The following is a 22333-nucleotide window of genomic DNA, read 5'->3' on the forward strand; positions in this document are numbered from 1 at the left end:
CTCTGGTGCAGAGGTGACACCTGGCGCTGAGCTAGGCTTCAGCCATAGAGTGCGTTCTGAGCATGGCGAGCCCCTGGGTTTAACCTCATCACAAAAACAAAGCACAGCTTCTCAGGGAGGGTGAGGCTGGAGGAGCCCAAGGTCAGGTCAGTGTCTGCAAACAATGAGACCCTCTCTTTTTATTTATTTATTTTTTAAGTTGTAGATAATACAATCTTTATTTATTTCTTTTTATGTGGTGCTAAGGATCGAACCCAGTGTCTCATGTGTGTGAGGCAGGCATTCTACCACTGAGGTACAACCCCAGGCCCGAGAGACCCTCTCTTAAAATAAAATGAAAAGGGTGGGCATGTAGCTCAGTGGTCCAGGTCAAGCCCCACTGGGTTTATTATATATATATATACCTCAGGCAAATTAGAAAGACACGGTCTCCAAATTTTTGAAACACTCTTTAAAGATATCATATATATCCCACATATATATGATATCTACTAATGAAAACAATTTGAAAAATATTTTAGTAATTCTCATTACCTCCTGGCCTCTGATCTTTGAGGAGGCAGCCTGAGCTATAAAAGGAAACATTTGGGGTTGGGGCTGTGGCTCAGTGTTCCATCCCCAGGAGAGAAAGGGGTGGGGTGGGGGGAGGCAGGCAACCCTCTCAAACAGCAATGTGCAGCGGAAATAAAATGGGCGCCTTGTGCTCAATGTAGATAGTCTACATTCTACAATTATCAATTCTTATGTACAGACCTGACTCTGCTGATCCCACAAGTCTGCTCAGCTGTTTGCCCTAAAATCAAAAAGAAAAGGTGTTGATTGAAAGCAGGAAAGGAAGTTTGACCAGTGCAGCTACACCAGGGAGACAAGGAAACCCTGTCCTTACCCTGTGTTTAGGTGCTGACAAGGGCTTTGAGACTTTCTAGAAAGGGAAATCATTGTCATGAATGTATAGGGGAAGTTGTATGTAGGAGTTAGTATTTATTGTAAAAGAATAATATCATATTATTACTGCATTAGGTGATATGCTAATAATATCATAATATGTAGAATTGTATTAGGTTAGGCTTCAGGCATCCGTAGTCTCATAACATGTCTGTGAACTCAAGCTCATTTGCCCCCTTGAAACATGTCATTCCATTGCACAGACTGACCTCATTATTTTCTCTCAGTATAAAGTCCCCCTTTGTGAACTCTTTTTATGTGAAGGTTTCAGATGCACCAACATTTTCAAGAAAAGCCACAAGCCCATCTGCATCCTGCCTAGGAAGCAATGTACCCCCAGAAGCTGACCCAGTGCTCTCAGCTTCCTGGGTTTCAACTGATAGTTAAACCAGAAAGAAATAATAACCCTGCTCAGCTCTGCCAGAAAGCCCGCATATAAAACATAAAAATTTGCCAGTTGGGACCAATACACCCTGTCATATTAACCTCAATAATGGAAAAAAAGGATTAGGGATGTAGCTCAGTGGTTAAGCACCCCAGGTTGAATCCCTAGTATCAATAGTAATAATAGTAATTAAAGTAATAATTTTGTTGATACATCTGCAGAATTGAAAGCTTGACACCTAAGAACTTGGAGCCTCTATGAGGACATGGGCAACAAAGTCAATAGAGTCAAGGGTGTGGCTGGGTCTGAAGAACGTGACCCAGCCCAGAGGATGCTGAAGAACTCACAGGTGACAAGGGGGGCTGGTGACAAGGGACACAGCTGGCCAATGTGCTGGCTTTCTCTTCCACACAGCATGGGTGATGGGAAGGAAGCATGGCTCCTAGGGATGGCCAGCTGCCATCTCTTTCCTTATCCCAAGATCCACTGGGCTGGAGATGGGTTTGGCCATCAGGTAGAGGAGGATTTGGCTTCAGGTGGTGGCCTGAGGTCATCAATGTGTAGTCAGGGTCTGTGGTCTGAAGGCCCCCAGGCTGGGTGTTTTGTTACAGCAGCCCAGGAAGACTAATACAGTGATGCACCAGCCCTCTGACCAGTGCAATGACCTGAGTGTGTCTGGAGCTGCCACATTGGAACTGAGGGTCCCTTAGCTCTGAGTGGCCCGTGTGTGGGTGGGAAGAAGCTGTTCTGTCCTCTCCAGAGCAGAGAGAAGGCGGCCTCCAATTAGATCCCGCACAGACACATTCACTACAATGAGACCTGAGAGTGTGACATCCAGAGAGCAGCTACTGCCTGAGGATCTACACCTCAGACAGGAAAAGCCACCCATCAGGATGGACCCCAGCCATGACTGACATCTGTCTGTTCAGCCTGCTCTGTCCTGCTGCCCTCCAGCCACAGGCGCAGCCCACCAGCTCCCAGCCCTGCCCGGCTGCTGGTCGACCTGAGTCCCTTCAGCTCTCACCTTCCTCCGTCACTATTCTCTATTTGGAGAAACACAGCTGATTTTAAAAAGGTTCTTAGAGATCAAAATTCCTCTGTCATCTCACTCCAGGGACAATGGCAGCTTCTAGGAACACAAACAACAGTGAGTGTGGCGCAGGGGAGGGTGTTAGACCAGGACGCAAGAAAAGACCACTGGCTCCAATTAAAATCAAATTAAAGCAAGGTTATTATTTTGACCAGCCGGGCTGCCTCTCCCACCCAACACTGACCCCGGGACCTGTCTGCACAGCAAGGCCCCCTCCTCCCCCACCATCTACCTTCCCTCCTGGCATTGTCTCCACCATCCTGACACCCGCTGGTTCCATTCTGTACTCCAGAGGCTCTGCAGTCTTCAGCAACCTGGCCCTTTTCTGGGTCTCTACTTGAGGGAGACACCCCTGCACATGCAACGGACTGAGTAGCTTTTCTCCCTGTTTCTCTCTTACTGCCAATTTAATCCCCAGCCAGCCTAGAGGCCCTTAATGGGGACAGTTTCTTTGCCAACACCTCCTGAGACCTCTCTTTCACGTCTCTGCAGTCACTCTCTGCTCTCTGGGCTGTGCTCCTGTGTAGAAGGCTTCAGCCAGTTTCCTGAATTTAGAATCCTGCTCTTGATGCAGGGGGGCCTGTTTTCAACACTGCGTCATGCGCAGAGTGCCCCCTTCTGCGTTATGACCACTGATTTTACATGCCCTCCTCTGTGGTGTTCAATCTTCAATCCCCACGTAGACGTGTAAGGTCCTTATACTCTGGTGCACTGTTCCAAGTGTCTGTTGGTGCATTTGCTACTGTACATTGCTTCCAGGGAAAATGGGCCTTTTTTACTAGTTAATGTGCCTGTTCGGACACTGTCCTTCCTTTACCCAATGATCATTGTAAAATATTTTCTGTAAAATACTTCTCCATAAACTTTTAAATTGTTAATAAATAATAAAGGGCCACTTGTAAGTGACACTGCATCTTTCCCCTTCCAGCTGCTCAGATCTTATATGGCATATTTTCTCCATGGTCTCTGGGAGAAGGCTTTGATATTTTTTACATTATTTTCATGTCTTTTTCTGAGAAAAAAATATTCAATGATAGATATTAATGTGCTGTAGGAAAACCATAGACAAGGACCACTGTGCTGGGCCTCTGGACTCAGTCCTGAGAGGGAGCGCAGCACGTGGGGATGGAGTGGTGCAGGGTCAGTAGAGGAAGGTGGCTAAACCGAGCATCAGCCTCAGAGAGCTCTGCTAAATTGACCTGAAGCCTGCCCAGGATGGTCAGTTACTGCCTGTGGGATGGTGAAGGACAAGGACCCTGATAAGGCATTCACCTGGGAATTTCTACAAACAAATGGATGTAGCAATGGTTCTTTGCTCTAAGTGTATTTCATAAGGATGAGTCATTAGGTTGACTAAACTTTGGCCAAGCAAACATTTATGTCACCTTCAATGGAGCTGTAACATCTGGGCTTCACATCAAAGCTGAGCCCAGGGACAGCTTCACTGGCACACCTATGATCCACCCTACTTACACAGCCTTGTGGGCTTGCAGGGGAATGAAGAAAGCTAAGGAGAAGGGTACACTTCTTGAGCAGCGGTCCCCACCACTGTGTTGGTGTTGCTGATGACACATCACAACTTCTAGGTCTGATCTGCATTAGAAAAGTGAGAAGGCAAGTGGGGACACTGCAGCTACCTCCAAGTCACACCTGCAGGTGGTGGGATGAAGCGCTATCTTCCCTACTTCCTCCAGGGGGGACTGTTGCACAGCTGCTGGCCACAATCGTCCTCTCTGTGGGCCAGCGTGTCCATATGAATGCTTCAGAGACTGGAGTGAGGCAAATGTAAGTATGAGGTCACAGCATTGTCTTTCTGTTACTACTATGTGAAATCAAACGCTTTGCCACTTAATGCCCATGAGCAGCCCATAACTAACATTTATCAGTGTGTGCATGTTTTATTTCATCCAAGAATGTGCTCTTTTATCCAATATGCTTGTCCATGCTTACAGAAGTCCTCCCTGAGTAGAGTCCAGCCCTGAAATAAAACTGTGGAGGAACAGGAGGCCTTTTCTCACTTTTGCTTTAATTCTCCTCATTTAGTAACTGACAGGGGTTCAAAATGCAGATGAGGTTGTAATATTCTTTCAGCTGGTTCAAGTCAGACCTCTTTACCTGACACAAATTAGCCTTGATTTTATTTTCCTGGTGAGAAGAGCTTAGATGGCCCCAAACATTCATTAGTCCCTAGCTGGGATGCACTGGCTGTATGCACAGGTTTCTGCAGAGAAACACAGGTTTTAGGTTTTGGCATCTAGTAGGCACAGCATATGTGCCCAGCTGGTTAGGGGTGACAAGTTCTGTTCCGTCACATGTTCAACATTAGAGAAGCACACCAAGACAAGCATTTAAGAAAGGTTTATTTTAAAAGGCGGAGATATACTTCTCCCAGTGAAGCCAGAAATAGACAGGCAGTTGGTCTACATAGGTAAATCCAGTCAGGTCAGGTCAAGGAGGCCAATTGGAGTGAGTCTGAGAAGTTGGAGAGAGCCCTTCCTCCACCCTCACCAAGATAACCTGCCCCTGCTCCCACCTGTTGCTAAGGTAACCTGTCCCAGGAATTGCCCCTCCCTGCAGGGAGCTGGGAAGTTATTAATTAACATGTCCTGGGCTGCTCCATCCCGCCCTTTCCTGTCCATCTGGTCTTCACATTTTGGCCACCTCATGGACAATCTCCTGGGCCTCATCATGTACACAGGAAGGAGAGATCAGGGGAGAGAGCCCCAGAACAAAGAAAACCTAAGACCTATAAAAAAAAGGCAGAACACCCCCTTCTTGGGATCCCAAGAAACCAGCTATGGCCCCCTCTCCCTCTTGGGAGAAGTCTAAAGGTTATTTTTATTAACATAAACTCCCCTTCACATGCTTGCCTTGGAGAGGTTCCCTACTGTTATGTCTCAACACGTGAGGAAGCAGAACTCCTCACAGGCAAGTTGTTCTATCACCAGGAGGGCGAAGGGGGCCAGGGCTGGTATCCTGGTGTCCCAAGAAGGAGGGTGTCCTGCTGTTTCTTAGGGCTTAGGCTTGCTTTGTGCTCCTGCTCTCTCGCCCTCATCTCTCCTTCCTGTGTTATCTTGATAGGGTGGGGGAAGGGCTCTGAAGGCATTTCCATCCCTCAGGGGACAGCCTCCAACTTTCTGGACACACTCAAATTGGCCTCCTTGATGTCACCTGACTCAATTTACCTATCTACCCTGATGCCTGTCTAATTCTGGCTTCACTGCTACCCGCCTTGGCCTTATATCTTGGCATCCCTCTGTCCCTACTAGTGAAAGGACACTCACACCATGTCCAAGGACCACACAATGCACCTGAATCCCACTGGAGAGATTTTTTGCTGAGTTTCTGTTCACAGCTAAAAGGCTCAGGGGTCACTCCAGGTAAACTGGGCTAACTGGGCTGCACAAAATTACCACACACAAGACACAAATACCTTTTTCTTTGGGGTCACTGTGATGGTTCCTCTGACCTTAAGTGTCCACAGGAAGAGAGAAAGAGAGAGAGAGAGAGAGAGAGAATATGCTGACCCTCTTTATTGAGGAGAAGGTATTCAAATGAGGCAAGGGGTCAGGTTTCAGGGGGCTGAGTCTCTTTTCCTGATGTCCACTGTCAGCAGGTTGACTGACACCTGGGTAGGCCACACCCAAGGGCACAGTAAGAGAAGGGGACACACACAATGCACTTCCATGGAACATTGTATCTTAAACAGGGCAAGGGCTTATGTTACAAAACAACAGGTGAGTGTAGCTCCACCCATGGGGCTGTAGGAAGACATGCCCAGGCACTGGAACCCTAGAAGAGCAAGGCAGTCTAGCAGCATGGGTGTCTGACACCACATTGCCCAGCAAGGGAGTTAACTCAGTCATGTGTGAGGTTGGTCTTTCACAATTTATGGGCAGAGCCTGGAGCAAACTGATAAGGTCGTACCTTCGAAGAGAGCACCAGCCTGTGGGCACTCACAGGGCAGCTTTATAGCCTGCAAGAGGAATGTCACCAGCATGCTTAGGGGTTATGTCATGGGCTGGAGTGAGGACAACCCTTTAGCAGGCACAGGTTCTTAAGGGAGGCTAAGCAGCATTGCCTCAGGGTCTGCAGATAAAATGGCTCCTCCTAAAATGGTGGATCCGATGCCAACATTTCTCCCTTTTTGTTTTTATACATACTAGGGGTGGGGACAATGGTCTTTCTTCTGTTGCTTGTTTCTGCTGATTAGGGGCAAAGAATCTCACTCCTCTAAAGGGATGAGGTAGGGTTTTAGGTGGGGCTGAGTCTCTGGAGTCAGAGGACTTGACCATGAGTCGTAGGTCTTGGTCTTGGGCATCAGGGCTTGGAGGCTTGAAGGAGAAGTAGTTGATTGACTGGCTGATTGGTGAGTTTCTTTCTCTGATCTTGTCTGTAGGCAATTGAACAGGCATGGTCCTGTTAGGAGAAACATAGAGGATAATAGGGGTTCTGTGAGGGGGAGGAGCCAAGGCCATACTTGACTGAATGCTCCCCAGGGCACTGTTGTCCTAGATGCTGTCTCCCCTTATCTAGCTGCTCTTGGAGCTGTTTGATCCTGTCCTTTACTACCCCTGACTGGTTGACATAAAAACACCACTCTGGCTGCAGGTATAGGCAGAGGTCTCTTCTCTCTGCTGTTAATAGGTCCAGTCCATGGCGGTTTTGTTTGACAAAAGTGGCTAAGGAGTCCAGTTGATTCTGGAGAGGTATATAGACTTGGCTACCTGTTGGGTGTCCCCTATTAGCTGATAGGGGAACTGAGGAACATGGGTAATGAACGTGGTTATCCACTGTTCTTGAGGCTGGGCCTGCTGTATCCCCAGAGCAGATACTAGGGGAAAAAATTCAATAGCCCATTTGTGGCAAGGGCTCATATGAGTCATAAGAGGGATAGGGACTTCCCCATTCCCTGAGACAATGACTGTAGATGGCAATAAGAGAACTAAAGCACATAGACCCTTCCATCTGGGGGGCAGGCAACGATATATAGCTGTCCTGCACAGGAAGGAGGCCTTGGGGACTGGTGAGCAGTGTTTGAGACACTGTGTATGAGATGATCTGTCCACACTGACATTTCTGCAAGTCCCCAGAGGACATATTCCCCTATGAGTTAAAACCTATGGACAAGTTGGAAGAGGGGTACTTCTGAAAGCTCAGGTGAAATGTCAGCGGAGTCTGGGGAGGTCTCATGGAGAACCAATGAGCTGTTCAGGCCTAGAGGACCTGCTATTCAATGAGAAAAACCAGCCTTTAGGCCCATCCAACACCCCTGGGCCGGGAAGTCTTAGTAAGGTTTAGCAGATGGTGAGTGGCGTTAACTATCTGAATTAAGAAGCTGTCCTTACATCAGGGTTTCCATCTGATTGATAGGTTTAGGGCTCGGTCACCTTATAGGGAAGAAGACATTAGGAAGTACTTGGGGCAGCTCAGAAAAATGGTGTTCCTAGTGAGCCTGATCCTGCACCCCACCCCCATCTGACATTCGCAAGTCAGTCTGGACAGTCTAGCAGTATGTCTTGAGAGTGGCTTGATCTGGCTAGGGACATTGAGAGAGTGTAGCTTTAAAATTTGACGGTCCTGTTCAATACCTAGCCTGATCTCATTTGCAGAGGGTTGGCTGATCATAGCATTCCTCTGGGACATGGCTATAGGCAGCAAATGAACCCTGGGAAGAGCAAGCCCCAGGACACTCTGGGAAATTAGCTAGATTTGGTTTAGGAGACACTGGGTCTGGCTAGAGGGTAAGTACAAAGGTTCCTGCCATGGGGGCAGAGGGGGAAGAGCCATCAGGGTTTTTCTATCCTTTGCAGTAGCCTGGCCTCCTCTGTCTGACAGGAGCCTCCATCAGGAATCCGCCAGAAACTTTGGAAGGTTGAAAGGTCAAATTTTGGAAATGCCAAACATAGAGGGGGTTGCCATAGAGCGAGATGGGGTGAAAAGTTTGAGATGGGAGTTGTGAACCCAGTTTGGAATGCCCTCGAGTTAGGCCACAGAGGGGTAGGTAAGGTAACCCTGAATGGTCCCTTCGATTTTGAGGTTAGTAAAGAGGAGGAGGTGTGGGGGGGAGAGAAGAGGACTCAGTCTCCCGGAGTCAGAGAAGAGCATGAGGCCTTCGGATTGGGCAGCAGTTGGTCAGCATGGGCTCATGGGAAAGAGTGTAAGAGAGGGGTCTTTACATTCCTTGTTCCTACAATTACAGGCTTTATGGCTATGTCTCAATTTACAACATGTGGATGTTCCTAATAATTTAAAGATAAGTGCAGATAGAAGGATTGAAACTAAGTTAAAATGCTCTAGAATCCACTGTAATGAACATTGCAAATTAGCGCTCTGCTCTATGGATTGTGGAAAGGCTTAATGCCATGCTAAACAAAAATGTCTATGTTACTATGGCCAAACACAATGCTTCTCAATAAAATGAAAAAAATATTAAGAATCTTCTGATGAGTGTGATAGAGTAATAATAATAACCTGGATCTTCTAAAGTTAGGTTATTGAAATCATGTATTCTACTAATTCTTTTTGTGTTTCAGTAGTAGGGCATGATGACCTTGGTCCAAGAATCCAGTGGCTGAAAGATACAATTCCTCAGTTGCCCTTTTAATATATACATTAAGACATGGTGGAAGCCAATCTGAATAATCACAGCTTCCAGTCCTGAAGCAGCAGGCTCTAAGCAATCACTACATTTTGTAGTGACTTGGGGTGTTGTCACAGCTTGGATAGCAAAACCTGTCTTCAGATGTAGTCACCTAATAGGTTGAGGCACACTCACCTGCTCTATTGAAATGCTACTCTTTTGCCCTTTTGTGATAGAATGTTCCATGGAGCCTACCCTGTGTATTCACTGTATGCATTTAAAGAAGTCCAGCAGTTCCCTCTCTTTCCAAGGATCCTTAAAGTCACAGAGCCATCTCTGGAATATTGAAAATGGTTCTTCTGTATGGACGGATGCTTTCTTTGTTGTTTTGTTGAGTTCTTGGAAGAGTCAGATTTTGTGAACCCAGCATTAGGTCCCCAGCTAGGGCAGTTGGCAAAAACAGGGGTTGCAGCTTCTCTGTCTTCCTGAGGATGACTGGATTCTGAACACAGCTCTGATGATGTGGCCACGGAAGACCAAGATGAAGACCAAGGGAGAGAGCAAGATGCCCATGGCCAGGGTGAAGGCGATGCCCTCCACAGCAGTGCTGATGTAGGCCAAGCGGATCCAGGTGGGCATCTCACACCGGACACGAAGTGGTTCACCTTGTTGTGCAACGTCATTGGGGATATGACCAAAGAGTTGGCCACCACAGAGCCAAGGTAAGACCAGGCAGAGTTGTGGATGCTTAATAGCCATAGAGTGCAGGAACTTGCAGATGGCCACAAACCTGTCAGAGGCCATGATGGCCACCAGCAGTCACTCCACTCCATGAAGGCCCAGGAACAGGAAGAGCTGGACTTTGCAACCTCCATGGCTGATTGTCATGGCCACTCAGGTTGTGGAGCAGCTGGGGATGGAGCTGGTGGTGAAGCTGAAGTCCAGGAAGGACGGGGAGATGGGGAAGAAGTATACAGGTGTGTGGAGGTGGGATTCAGCTGCGACACCAGGATGATGGTGTGTGGCCCAGTAGTCAGCAGGTGGGCTACCAGGATGACCACAAAGAGGACCCTCTCCAGGTAGAGGGTGGTCAGAAAAACCCAGAAGGAGGAAGTGGCCCTGGGGGTTGCCATTGTTCTCACCCATCTCTACTGCACTTGAGGAGAGGTGTCAACACCAGTAATGACAATGGCTGATGCTGGAGTATGGACTCCTAGCCAGGCCTAAAGAAGCACAATATGGGTTTATTTACTCACAATAAATAAACAGTGGTGTGGAGGCTCTGCTATGGTTATTATGATTATCTCCAACCTCCAGAAGAAGAAACAGGCACCCATGTGCTAAGTAAACGTCATCTGTAGAGAGGCAGAGGTGGTCTGCACACAGGAAATGTGGCTGACATCTTCATCTTTATTCACACCTGGTACTCTGTCATTCCAGAGAGGCAAGACCCACACCTGCCAAATTCCAACCTTTGCTTCTCTCACAAGCCACAAGTTTCTGAGCTCCTGTCAAAATCAGAGGCACAAAAGAAGGCTCCAAGCAACCGCCTGATAAAATTTATGAAACACCATATACAGCTGATCTTTCAACATCGTGGGTTTCAAACACAAGGGCACACTCATACAGAAATCTTTTTTAGTAAATTAAACATGTTTAGAGACTTGCAACCATTTGATAAAATCAAAGACAGAACATGTGACTAAATATATAAATTTTAAACACAAATCTAGGATGTCATGAATGCATAACATCTGTGCAGTTATTATGACATTTTATCACTTACTAATATAAAATATACAAAATACTTATAAAAAAGTTAAAATATATCGACATTTCCCCCAACAGAGACCATGCATTGTGCCAGTTGTAAAGAAGAGAAATGGAAACCAAAGCAAAACTGCAGCAGGCATCATCGCTGCAGGAGAGGAACTCAGGGAGCCTGGCCCTGTGCCCTGACCTCAGCCACCCCTGTGGTGGGAGACATGTGTCCTCCTCAATTACGCAATGGGGACAGGATTCTGAGTCTCTGGTACATGTGTACAGGTTACCTGCTCAGGCTTCGCACTCCCAAAAGGAAACACAGGCTCCTGGGAGCACCAACAGTCCTGACACCTGTGACTCTCCCCTCATAGTGGAGAGGAAATGACCTAGCAAACACCCCCCACAAAATGCACCCTGCACATTGAACTTCACCTGGATGAGGCAGAGAAGTGCTCAGAGGAGCATCCTGGGTCCTCAACCCTAGGGAGTCCCTCACTCTCCTCACCCAGCATCCAGATTGTTCTGATGTCAGATAAAATATGTAAAAATCTACCATAAAATCAAGTTAAAAATAATATAAAAATGAGACATCTTCTATGATAACACATTCACCATTATCTTATGCAATTTCCAACCTGGGAAGTAAACAATAGTCATGTAGTTGTACGCCATTAGGTCATGGCTCAGACTCTGAGCCTGTGTGGGACAACTTCAAATAACACCCACTTAAAGCCTGTGACGTGCCCACCCCAGAGCTTGGATAGGGGGGAAGAAGCAATTTTTGCTTCTGTAGACCATGGGACAGTGGGACCCGGTGGGCACTGCTGGGCCCGGACACTGACTGCCTCACGTTCGTCCCACAGCTTTACCCAAGAGAAGCGATTGCATTTGTGCTGACTGCTCAGGAGACATCCCCCTGGGATGCTCTGACCATCACATGCTGGGCAGCTGGCCTCCAAGTCCACCCTGAGCTGTGAATTCTGTTTTTTCTAAAAATCCCTCTCCTAGTGATTTAGGGGTTTAGGGAGCTGGTTGCAGGGAGGGTGCTGGTACAGAGTACAGATCCAGCACTTAGGGTCATGGTGCCTGCTGCCCCCGACATCCATGGTACTCATTTCCTTCAGAGGCTAGTGCTTGGTCCAGTTACTCAGCAGATCTGCTGAGAGCCTACTGTGCCACAGCCCCTGAGCCAGGAGTTAGACAGGTGATGGATGCAGTAGGTCCCAGCTTGTCCCTAAACAGCACTCACTCGTGCTGATGGGCCCAGGCCTCAAGGGTTCCTAGTTGTTTGGGGTCTTTTGCTAAAGCCATGGAAGCCCCAGCTCTTCTCATTCACCATTGTCCACTCTCCACCCTGGGCTCCTCCTCTCAGCTCTCTGCTCAACCTGAGCCCACTGTGGGAGCTCCAGAAGGGGACCTGGCCTCATGCCACACCCACTGGCCTCTCCCCTGGTCCAGACAGAGTCTGAGTCCTCACTCCTCCCTACACACTTGCCAGAGGGCCTGAGCTTCCGGAGCCCTCTTGTCTCTGCTGCTGCCCCGATGACCCGGGCAGGCTCCCTCCAGGGCTGGTCCTGCTGCTCAGTCTGTGCACAGTGTTCCAGAGCCTGAGGGCTATGGTAGCATGTCCTTGGAGTGACCTCCTCAGTACTGCTGCCCGGCTGTCTCTCTGTCCTTCCTCGCTGTTCTATTTCCCTTTCTGCTACTATTGCCTACATAACCTCATAGCATGCATTTGACCTTATTCTTAATCAAATGTAAAGAAGAGCTGGGCATGTGGATCAGTGGTTAAGTGCCCATAGGTTCAATACTACATGCCAGAAAATTAAAATTTAAAAAAAAATTTAAAAAGAATGTTTCTGATTGTACCTTCAGTATAATTTCTAAGACATCTTTTGTTCTCCCAAGATCATCAAAATTTCCTTTTTTTCATGTTGCCCTGAGAATTTTAGTAATTTCAGTATTTGCATCTATGTGTGCTTCATGAGTGTATTGTGTTTTTTTTTTTCACTTTTTAAAATGTGTTCTTTTTTGATATACGTGACATTAGAATATATTTTGAAATATTATACATACATGGAGTATAACTTATTAGGAGCCAGGCTTTTGGTTGTACATGATGTGAAGTTACCCTAGTCTCTAGTCATATATTAACATAGAAATATTTTGTCCCATTCAGTCTACTCCCTTTTCTATGCCCTCTGCCTCCCATCCCATAATTTCCCTTTGTCTAATCCAATGGACTTTTATTTTTTCCTCCCCCCCGTGTGTGTGTGTTTGTGAGTGTGTGTGTGTGTGTCTGTGACATTTTCTTTATCCATTCATCTGCTGAAGGTCACAAGAACTACCATGAATTCAGCTGCTATAAACATTGATTTGACTGAGCTACTGTACTTTGCTGATTTTAATTCCTTTTAGTTACAAATTGAGGGGTGGAATAATTGGGTTAAATTACGTTTCTCTTCCAAATTTTCGGAGGAATCTTCACACTCTTTTCCAGAGTGGTTGCACCAATCTGCAGTCCCACCAGCAATGTATGAGTGAATCTTTTCCCCACATTCTCACCAATATTTACTGTTACTTGTATTCCTGGTAAATGCCCTCCTGACTGGAGTGAGATGGAATGGCAAGGTAGTTTTAATTTGCATATCTCTAATTGTTAGATATGTTGAACTTTTTTTTTCTATATTTATTGACCATGAATGACTGTATATTTAATGTGTGACTGGTGCTGGGACTCCAGCTTCATCATTTTGCAGGACAAATTTTTGCATTTTATAGAAGCATTTTAGAAAGTAATTCTCTCTTCATTGATGTTTTTAATCCATTTGCTATAATGAACTGTTCACAATTGTGCACTTCATTCTATCTTCAAATGTTTTCATTGGTTTATAAGACTCTTTTCTCATGAAAGAGCTTGGTGGGAGACACCTCATACCAAAACCTCATAAATTTTGGAGAGCAATCTGCCCAAATCATTAAAAATTGTTGGCAATTCCATAAAAAGATGCTAAGAACAAAACATAGAGTCTTAAAGACAGTGGGTTGATCCTATGACCTCCTGGGAAAATTGCTGATAGAGTTGTTTGTTTTTCTTCTGGCATCTGAGGTCTAACTTAAGTGGCTATTAGAAGAGTTCAGTCTGCATGTTGTTTCAGTGGTGCCATTACTGATATTATGGGCACAGTGCTGACATTTGCTTTCTTTTTTTTTTTAATTTTTTAATATTCATTTTTTAATTATCGGCGGACACAACATCTTTGTTTGTATGTGGTGCTGAGGATCGAGCCCGGGCTGCACGCATGCCAGGCGAGCGCGCTACCGCTTGAGCCATATCCCCAGCCCATGACATTTGCTTTCAAGCAAACTAAGTTCAGAGAGATGCGAAAGTTCTCCAAGGAGATGGGTGTGAAAAAACAGTGCACCAGGGTTCTGATTGCCTCCACCATTTGCAGCCTGGAATGAGGTCAGGGCCTGCACTCAGCACCTCTGATTAATTCAGTATCCTTCAGGGCCTTTTCAGGGAAAGGAACTGACAAGAACAGCAGAGATTGTACCTTAGTGCATTCAATCTTCGATACCAAGATACCTTAAGGTAGAAAGCGTATTTAAAATGTAAATCAATATCTACATATTCAGAGTCTGGTGAGGGCTGCATTCTTGTTTAACATGGTGCCTTCTTCTGTGTCTTCACTTGGTGGAGGGTGAACAAACTCACTAGGAACCATTTTTCAAAGGTCCTGACTCAATTGAAGAGTCCCTACATTCATGACATGATAGTCACTTTCCACAAGTTTTACCTCTTAAAACCATCAACACAAGGTGATGATTATGATACCTGAGTTTTGGAGGAAACAGACATTCCCCCCATAGCACATTCCCATCCATATTCATATCTGAATTCTGTATTTTACCTCCTACCCCCTTGTACTCTCCTTCCCAGGGCTGCCTTGGTGCACAGACCTCTTCACATTCACAGAGTTCCAGTCCCAGGAGGGCTCTGTGAGAGCTTCAAGGCTATGCTGTGCTGTGTTGGGCTAGTCATCATTTTATACCTGAGCATGCATGAAGGCTGAGGATCTTAGCAGGGGACAGCATTATTACAGAGTTCAGTTTAGCAGCAGGGCTCACAATTTGCTCTATGTACAGCTTTGTTCAGAGAGATATTATTTTGTCATTCTCACATGGTGCAAACACACTTCTTGGACAAACTCATGGTTCCTAGTTGCCAAGGGAGCCACAGGATGGACTGAGTTCAGATACAGTAGTTATGGCAGCAGCAGCAGATGTAACAGAGAAGTCAAACATTTGCCCAGGAGAGATATGAATCTCTGGTGGCAGTGGCAGTGGAAGTAGCCAATGTGAGAAGCTAGTTTTCTCTCTTGTTTCAGAACACTTCCCTGTGGAATCTGCAACAGGCTTACCATCTCATATGAAAGACAGGATGTTCTTGGGAACTTAGGTATTATGCTTCACTAGGTACTTATAACTTAATAGAAGTGCTCACATGATCATTGCAAGAACACCTAACAGGGATGTATTGCAGATCTGACATTTTGAATTCTAAGGATGGGAGCACTCTTCCTATGAGATGAATATTCACAGGTTGAGATACAGAAATAAAATTTAAAGTTTATTGAACGATTTTAGAGATAAAAAGTAAGTAAGATTTGGCTTCAAAATGCTATTGTAAAGAGACAGATGAACCATTAAGAGTAGAAATCATTAAGACTAAAGAAAAAATTAAGTGTACTTTGTAATTCAAGATAAGATGTAAAACATAGCTAGGCTGAAGCATGCACACATTCTCTTTTTTGTATAATATTTACAAGTTAGAAATACTGTGAGAATCTTTTGAAAGCTGTTGATACATTTTGTATTTAAATTTAAATAAGAGTATAACTTAGGGTGGGAAATTTGCCTTATAGGTGCATGTCTGTGGTTTGGACACTCAATACTGCCAAAAAATGTGTGTGTGTGTGTGTGTGTGTGCTTCTTTATTTATTTATTCTTTTTTTAATGTTTAAACTCTGAATGATACAAAATTCATTTCCAGCAAGAGTTACATAGTATTTGAACATAAATTACTTCTTGAGAATTGTAAATTTTGCAGATTCATATAATTTTTATGAGAAAATTATACCAAATGATTTTCAGTTAGAAATATTTTGGAAAAAAATTAGTAAAATAAGCTGAAATTTTTTGTCAAGTTTAAATATTATTAACATCATCTTGTAATATGTGCTAAGTATGAGTGAAACTCTACATCATCTTGTAATATGTGCTAAGTATGAGTGTAACTCTTGGTGCATCATTGCTTTCTATAACCCATTTCAGTAACTGTATGAGATGTGGCAAGTAAAAAGTAAACCCTCATTTGGCAGACATTGTGGGATTCACTAGGAATAGAGGTCATGTGAGAAGTCAATGGATTCTGTGTGGTGGGTGAGGAGGATGACAGAAAGGGCTTCATATTCCTAACTCCACTCATTAGACTGAACCGTGGCTTGTACGTCTTATGGCTCACCTGTCCTCACCCTTGATCTCTGCTTGAACTTCCCAGTCCTCACTGATGTTTAGTTCCTTAGGAATGAGCCCCTATAAAGTAGCATTAATTTGACATGTGATATTTAGAACAAAGACTTCAATATTCCAAATGAGTTCTCTGCTGAATCCTATAATAATTTTCTTAAATTGAAAGAAAAATAACTCATAATGATTAAATTTATAAAATGAGAGGAAGAATATACAAAATCTACTGCATTTGATTAGAGTTATTACTCAGAAAAAAATGATTCTTTGTTTTGAATTTGCACAAATAATAAATAGAAAAATATAAGAAGAAAAATTGAATAAAATTTTATTCTAATGCCCATCCAGGTAGAAAATTTCCAATCTTGTTTCAATTAGACCAAGAAAAAAATCTCCTTATTGATAGTAAATTAGCAGAAAATGAACACACCTAATATCCATAAATAAACTTACAAATTATTATATGCAATTGTTTTCCCAGAACATAGACATAAAAAATTTATGTAAATGCATCCAATAAAGGTCCATATTACAAAATTCTTTAAAAATGTTCACAGTGGGATCTATTTTTTTCCATATTTATTCATTAAGATTTATTACCAGAATTTCACTTTTACTATTCACTGTAAGGAAATATGGTTTTTCCTTCTCAAGAGGTGCTTTCTCAGCACTTCCAGGTGCAGCACATCTTAAGTCAGGAAACATATTTTTTTTGTTGTTGTTCTAAAATTTATACTGAATTTTTACTGCCAAGACCTCACATATTTAGTCAGGAAATTCATACTCTGGCTTTTCACTGTTCACCTCCATCTAGTCTCCTTTTGGTCTTCATCCAATCTCCAGAGTGTTGTAGAATGTCGTTCCCATGTCTGATATTTATCCCCATGTTCACTTCAGATTCCCAGCTGTGCCCAAGCTCTTCACAAACAGCATTTGTGTTATGTCTCTGTGCTTCTGTGATGCTTATGCACCAAAACCACAGATTTATGGGCCCTTCAAAAATCATGTGACAGAAAACCTTTCATTTGCCTAAGTGGAAGAAGGAACTGTCATCCTGACAATATTCAGATCAGAGGAGTATAGGGGATTTTGTTCTTCATGAAGTGGATCATTGGACAATTTTGAGAGGTACTCCCCAAGTTTCTGTGATTTTTTTGGCTTATGTATTATGTTAGAGCTGAAGTTCAACAGACTTGAGTAAAGCTCACATAATGAAACCTAAAGATGCAAACAATTAATCCTGTGTGCACATGCATGCACAAACACACACTCACACTCACACACACACACACACACACACACACACACAAAGGATACTCTCACTACCACCCAGCCACAAACAAGTGTATTTGCTAGGTTGGAAGTGACTGAAAGAATGGTCACTTTACAGGAAATTTCACAACTTTGGGGAAGACTCAGCTGTCATTAAATCAAAACACCATGTCTGTTTAATTTTTTTTCCCTTTATTTTATTTATTCATATTTATATGCTGCTGAGGATTGCACACAGGGTCTCACACATGCTAGGTGAATGCTCTTCTGCTGAGCCACAATCCCAGCCCCATGTCTTTTTAATTTTAAGAGATAAAGAGAAAAGGCTATTGGAAAATTAATTACAATGATTGGCAAAAATATGAAATACAATTTTATAGGTCAAACTGGATAAATCTAACAAAAGGAAGATGAGCCAGAAGCAACAGCATGAGATAATTGACGTTAAGAAAAAAATAGAAAACAGGGGCTGAGGCTGGGGCTCAGTGGTAGAGCACTTGCCTAGCACGTGTGAGGCCCTGGGTTTGATCCTCAGCACCACATAAAAACAAATAAATAAAAGAAAACAGAAAAGAGAGACATAATAAAAGAGAACTAATGGATGCTTACAGACATTCATAGAAATATGTATAAAAATAATAATGCAATGTTTATATATATATGTATATATATCTTTACCTAATATAAAAGAAAAAACTTTTAAATGAACTTCAGTTATTTTAAACTTGGACGGACAAATGTATTTTTTTGTTTAATTAGGTAGAATCCTGAGTATTTATTGAGCAATAGATATTTAATTATGGTATGAACTTTAAAAATTGGTAAAAAAATTGAGAACAGTAAATTATTCTTTAAATATCATTTCAAACCAACATGAAAAGAACAGATTAGATTGATAACCTCATGTATCTAACTAAGTTATTAGGAAGTAAAAACATTCTATGTAAAAATCACATGATACTACAATAATTTGTCATTAATTCACATTAATTACTGAGAGTTCCCAGAGAAGGAACTGTCCCTCATGGCCTTTGCAATATTATTATTTTTTAAATCCAATACATGCTTTTGACTGAACTTGATCATTTCACAGCATTCTTGAACTGCTAAACCATGCCTGAGAATCCGAAGAAGAAAATGGTATCATGGACAGTTCCAACCACCCATCGAAACAGTTTATTAAAACCTGATCCATATGCAACTCATTGAGTTGCTTAGAAACTCTATTTGTGAAAGCTGGCTTTGAAATCACAATCCTCCTGTCTCAGCATGCTGACAAAATAAGATTTCAGCTGTGTACCACTACACCTGGTGATTGAAAAGCATTTTGAGAATTTTACACTTTTTCATAAAATTATAACAAGTGTTTAAGTCTGCTGCAGGTCTTCCAAATGTCAAGGACACTATGTCATTAAATAAATCTCTTTATATTCATCCCAGTTCATTCCACAAAAGCATCTCACTACGAAATTTTGTGGGAAAATTCATGTGTGAAATAAAATGTGTCTCAAGGCCCAAGAGGTTACTTGTAATGGGGTTTGGCATCCATATCATGTCATCAGTATAGCAAAGGATCTTTTAATTCTTATTTAATCAAAGGATCTTTTAATTCTCTTCCTACTGGCTCAGATACTCACCTAAACACATCAGAAGGTGGCCATCCACCTGCCATCTATATGCCTACACTATTGACCAGAAGTGGTAGGCACATCCTCACAGAAGATACTATGGCCCTAACAGAAGTCTGATTTCTGCACTGATGTACTCACCAGGACTAAACTCTACAGAGAATGTTCCCACCCCAGAAAATTTCCATTCACTCATATGCTTCACACTGGGCAGGAGCAAGCATGCAACCCTTGCCTTCCGCAAAAGGATTTATCACATAAAAATTCTGACTGCAACAAGTGATTACATACCACTACGCAATATTTCTATTTAATCAGAAATATCAAATTAGGCAATTGCCAAAACGTCTTATTAGGTGGAATGAAAGTTTTCAGTACTCCTGGGGAGCTTTCAAAACTATCTTTTAAAGACTTAAGTGCATATTTGGTAGCTTAAGCTGCATTTATTGAAAACAGAAGTGCCACAGCACTGTCTTTTGACCATTTGTTTCTAAATGAACAGTATGAGATGCACCCCTAAAGGCTGGTAACAGAGATAGCAGTGACAATCACCCCATCTTTAGTATGTTTGATACATTTAATACTTGGACACAAGTATGTAAGAAACTCTTATCAATGACCACACAAGATCCATGACACTAGAATACTAGAGTGTGGGTGAGGTTTAACCCAGGACAATCCAGTGAAAACCTTACCCTGAGCAGAGATCGCTTTCTCCACAGCATGGACTGTACAACGTAGATCTGGTTGAAGGCTTTAGGTAGCACCTGAAGTAGAGCCACAGGCATCCTCTGACACTTGTCAAAGGCCATTTGGTTCGACTCTAGAGATTGGTGAATTCAGGAGCCATTTTTTAAAATTCTCATGCATGTTCCAGCAATATGCTATGAAATCGTTCCAAGTCAAAGTAAAAATGGCCTTAATGTGGACCCCCAAAAAAGCACTATCCAAGTAAATTACTAAGAGATAAAAAATCATTCCATCCTCAACCCCTTTTCCCACTTTACTCATTTTTGGTTAAATATAATTTGTGGTAACCTCAGACTAAACTGAAACCTTAAATTATAAACCACAGCCATTTATAGATGACATGAATACAGTTCATATCCTGGTGGCATGTTTCAGGAAGCATAATACAACCAGCCTAACATGCAGAGTCTTCAATGAGATGGAGCACATGGCAGGTCAATGTGGATCACTTAAATCTCACTCTTACAGCAGATGAGAAGCCAGGTTCTCTGCTGGAAGCCACGCTCTTTTTACTTTGCAGGGTACCCTGGATAGGGGAAGAGTGTGTAAGGGCTCCACACGTCAGGCAGAGTTGCCCACCCTGTGGCACACACCTGGGAAACCTCAGGGCAGTGTACCATGGTTCCACAGTAAGGTAAGATGCCCTCACCATGGCGTAGACCTGGGATCAGGTTTTCAGAAAACATACAGGACCTGGGCATGCTGGCATGTGTCTGTAATCTCAATGCCGATATCATAAGAATTGGAATTTTAAACTCAGCCTCAGAAACACAGTGAGGCCCTCTATCAAAATAAAAAATAAAAAGGGCTAGGGATTGGTTTCAGAGCTTAAGCACTTCAGACTTGATGATGTTGATGATGTAATTTTTCTTACCCTCGTCATTCTCTGAACCTAAGAATTATATCCAAAACCTCTCACAATGTTTCTTTGTCACAACATATATGAAAGTCATAAAATATTTGAGGACAAAATATCTGAACTAAACATGGGCCTGGAAAAAGGTTTTTTGATTATGAGACCAGAGTTTTAAATATATTTTATTGGCTGACTCCTTTATTGGAAAAGGTGGACTACATGAGAGAACACATACTTACAGAAAATAGAAAAATGAAAACTCTAAATTTTTCCCATATATTTCTATGTATAAAATTATAATGCATACAAGATTTTACACACAAGTGTATGCACAGTATATGTCATAATGTTTGAGAGTTGACTACAGATGAAAAAAAAAAAAAACATAAAAACAGGAAAATTGAATCTAATAATAAGACAGATTTAACCCAGAAAGGATGACGCTTTCTTGTCTTCATGCTGATGCCATCCTTTGCCCACTCCAGGGTGCATTTCATTACCTATTAATAGACAGGGGAGAAATGAAGGAACACACACTTTTCCACACCTATAATCATTTTCTCAAAAAAAAAAAAAACAAAAAAAACAGTTGATTGCTGAAGGCACTGCATGACTATATCAGGGGGAGGCAGGAGGATCACAAGTTCAAATCCAGCCTCAGCAACTTAGGAAGTAAGCAATCCAATTAGAACATTTCTCAAAATTGAATATATATATAAAGAACTGTGATTTGGCTCAGTGGTTAAGTATCTCTTGGTTGAATCTCTCATAACATAACAAACAAATAAATAAAAGAAAATAAAAATTTCTTCAAGTCTGAAAAAGTCCAACTAAATCGGAATCAACTGAAGGTCCCACTACATTTCTACATACAAGGCTTTTCTACACTGAGTTTTTCCATGATGCTCAAAGGGACATGAAAAGTTGAAAGTGTTACAACCTGTTTTAAAGAGCAGAACTTTTGTCCCCGATATGAATCATTTTGTATTACAGAAACTGGGAAAGTTGAACACAGCCCCACATTGCTCATCCACAGGATTGTTTACAGTATGAATGCATTCATAAAACTAAACAAATTAGAACACTTGAGCCCTTTTAATTTCTTACATGCATAGAATGTATTCATTTTGGCCTGAGTCTTTCCAAAAGAATCTTCGCAGTCCATAGAGGAAACTGAAAAGAACACTTATCACATTTCTTATATTCACAGAGCTTCTCTACATGAGTAGTTTCATATGTGAGAAGAAAAATTAGTCAGAAATATATTTTGATGGGTTGTAGCAAATCTCCCAAATTCAGAGGGCTTGTTTTCCAGTGTGAGGGAAATGGCTTTGAAGGCAACAGAGAAAATGGACTGATTTGTCATATATTTTTTATATTTAAAGAGTTATTCAGTCAGATGTGGTGATATCTGCCTTTAATCTCAGACATTCGGGAGGCTAAGGCTGAAGGATCACAAGTTTGAGGCCAGTTTCAGCACCTTCACAAGACTCTAAGGAACACAGCAAATAACTATCTCAAAATTTAA

At 42.8% G+C, this 22333-nt stretch overlaps 1 long non-coding RNA gene and 1 pseudogene across 1 annotated transcript; one reads left to right on the top strand and one right to left on the bottom strand.

Moving 5' to 3' along the window:
• The first annotated feature begins 12 nt into the window (after window positions 1-12).
• On the top strand, window positions 13-2386 carry LOC139703482 (uncharacterized). The gene is made up of 3 exons (XR_011705773.1): window positions 13-146; window positions 1552-1679; window positions 2091-2386. It is a non-coding gene; the product is annotated as an uncharacterized lncRNA (long non-coding RNA).
• Window positions 2387-9444: 7058 nt separating this feature from the next.
• Window positions 9445-10149, bottom strand: LOC139703493 (olfactory receptor 2W3-like; annotated as a pseudogene).
• Between the last annotated feature and the right edge of the window lie 12184 nt (window positions 10150-22333).

This window comes from Marmota flaviventris, chromosome Y (assembly GCF_047511675.1).
Source record: "Marmota flaviventris isolate mMarFla1 chromosome Y, mMarFla1.hap1, whole genome shotgun sequence".
Classification (NCBI taxonomy): Eukaryota; Metazoa; Chordata; class Mammalia; order Rodentia; family Sciuridae; genus Marmota; species Marmota flaviventris.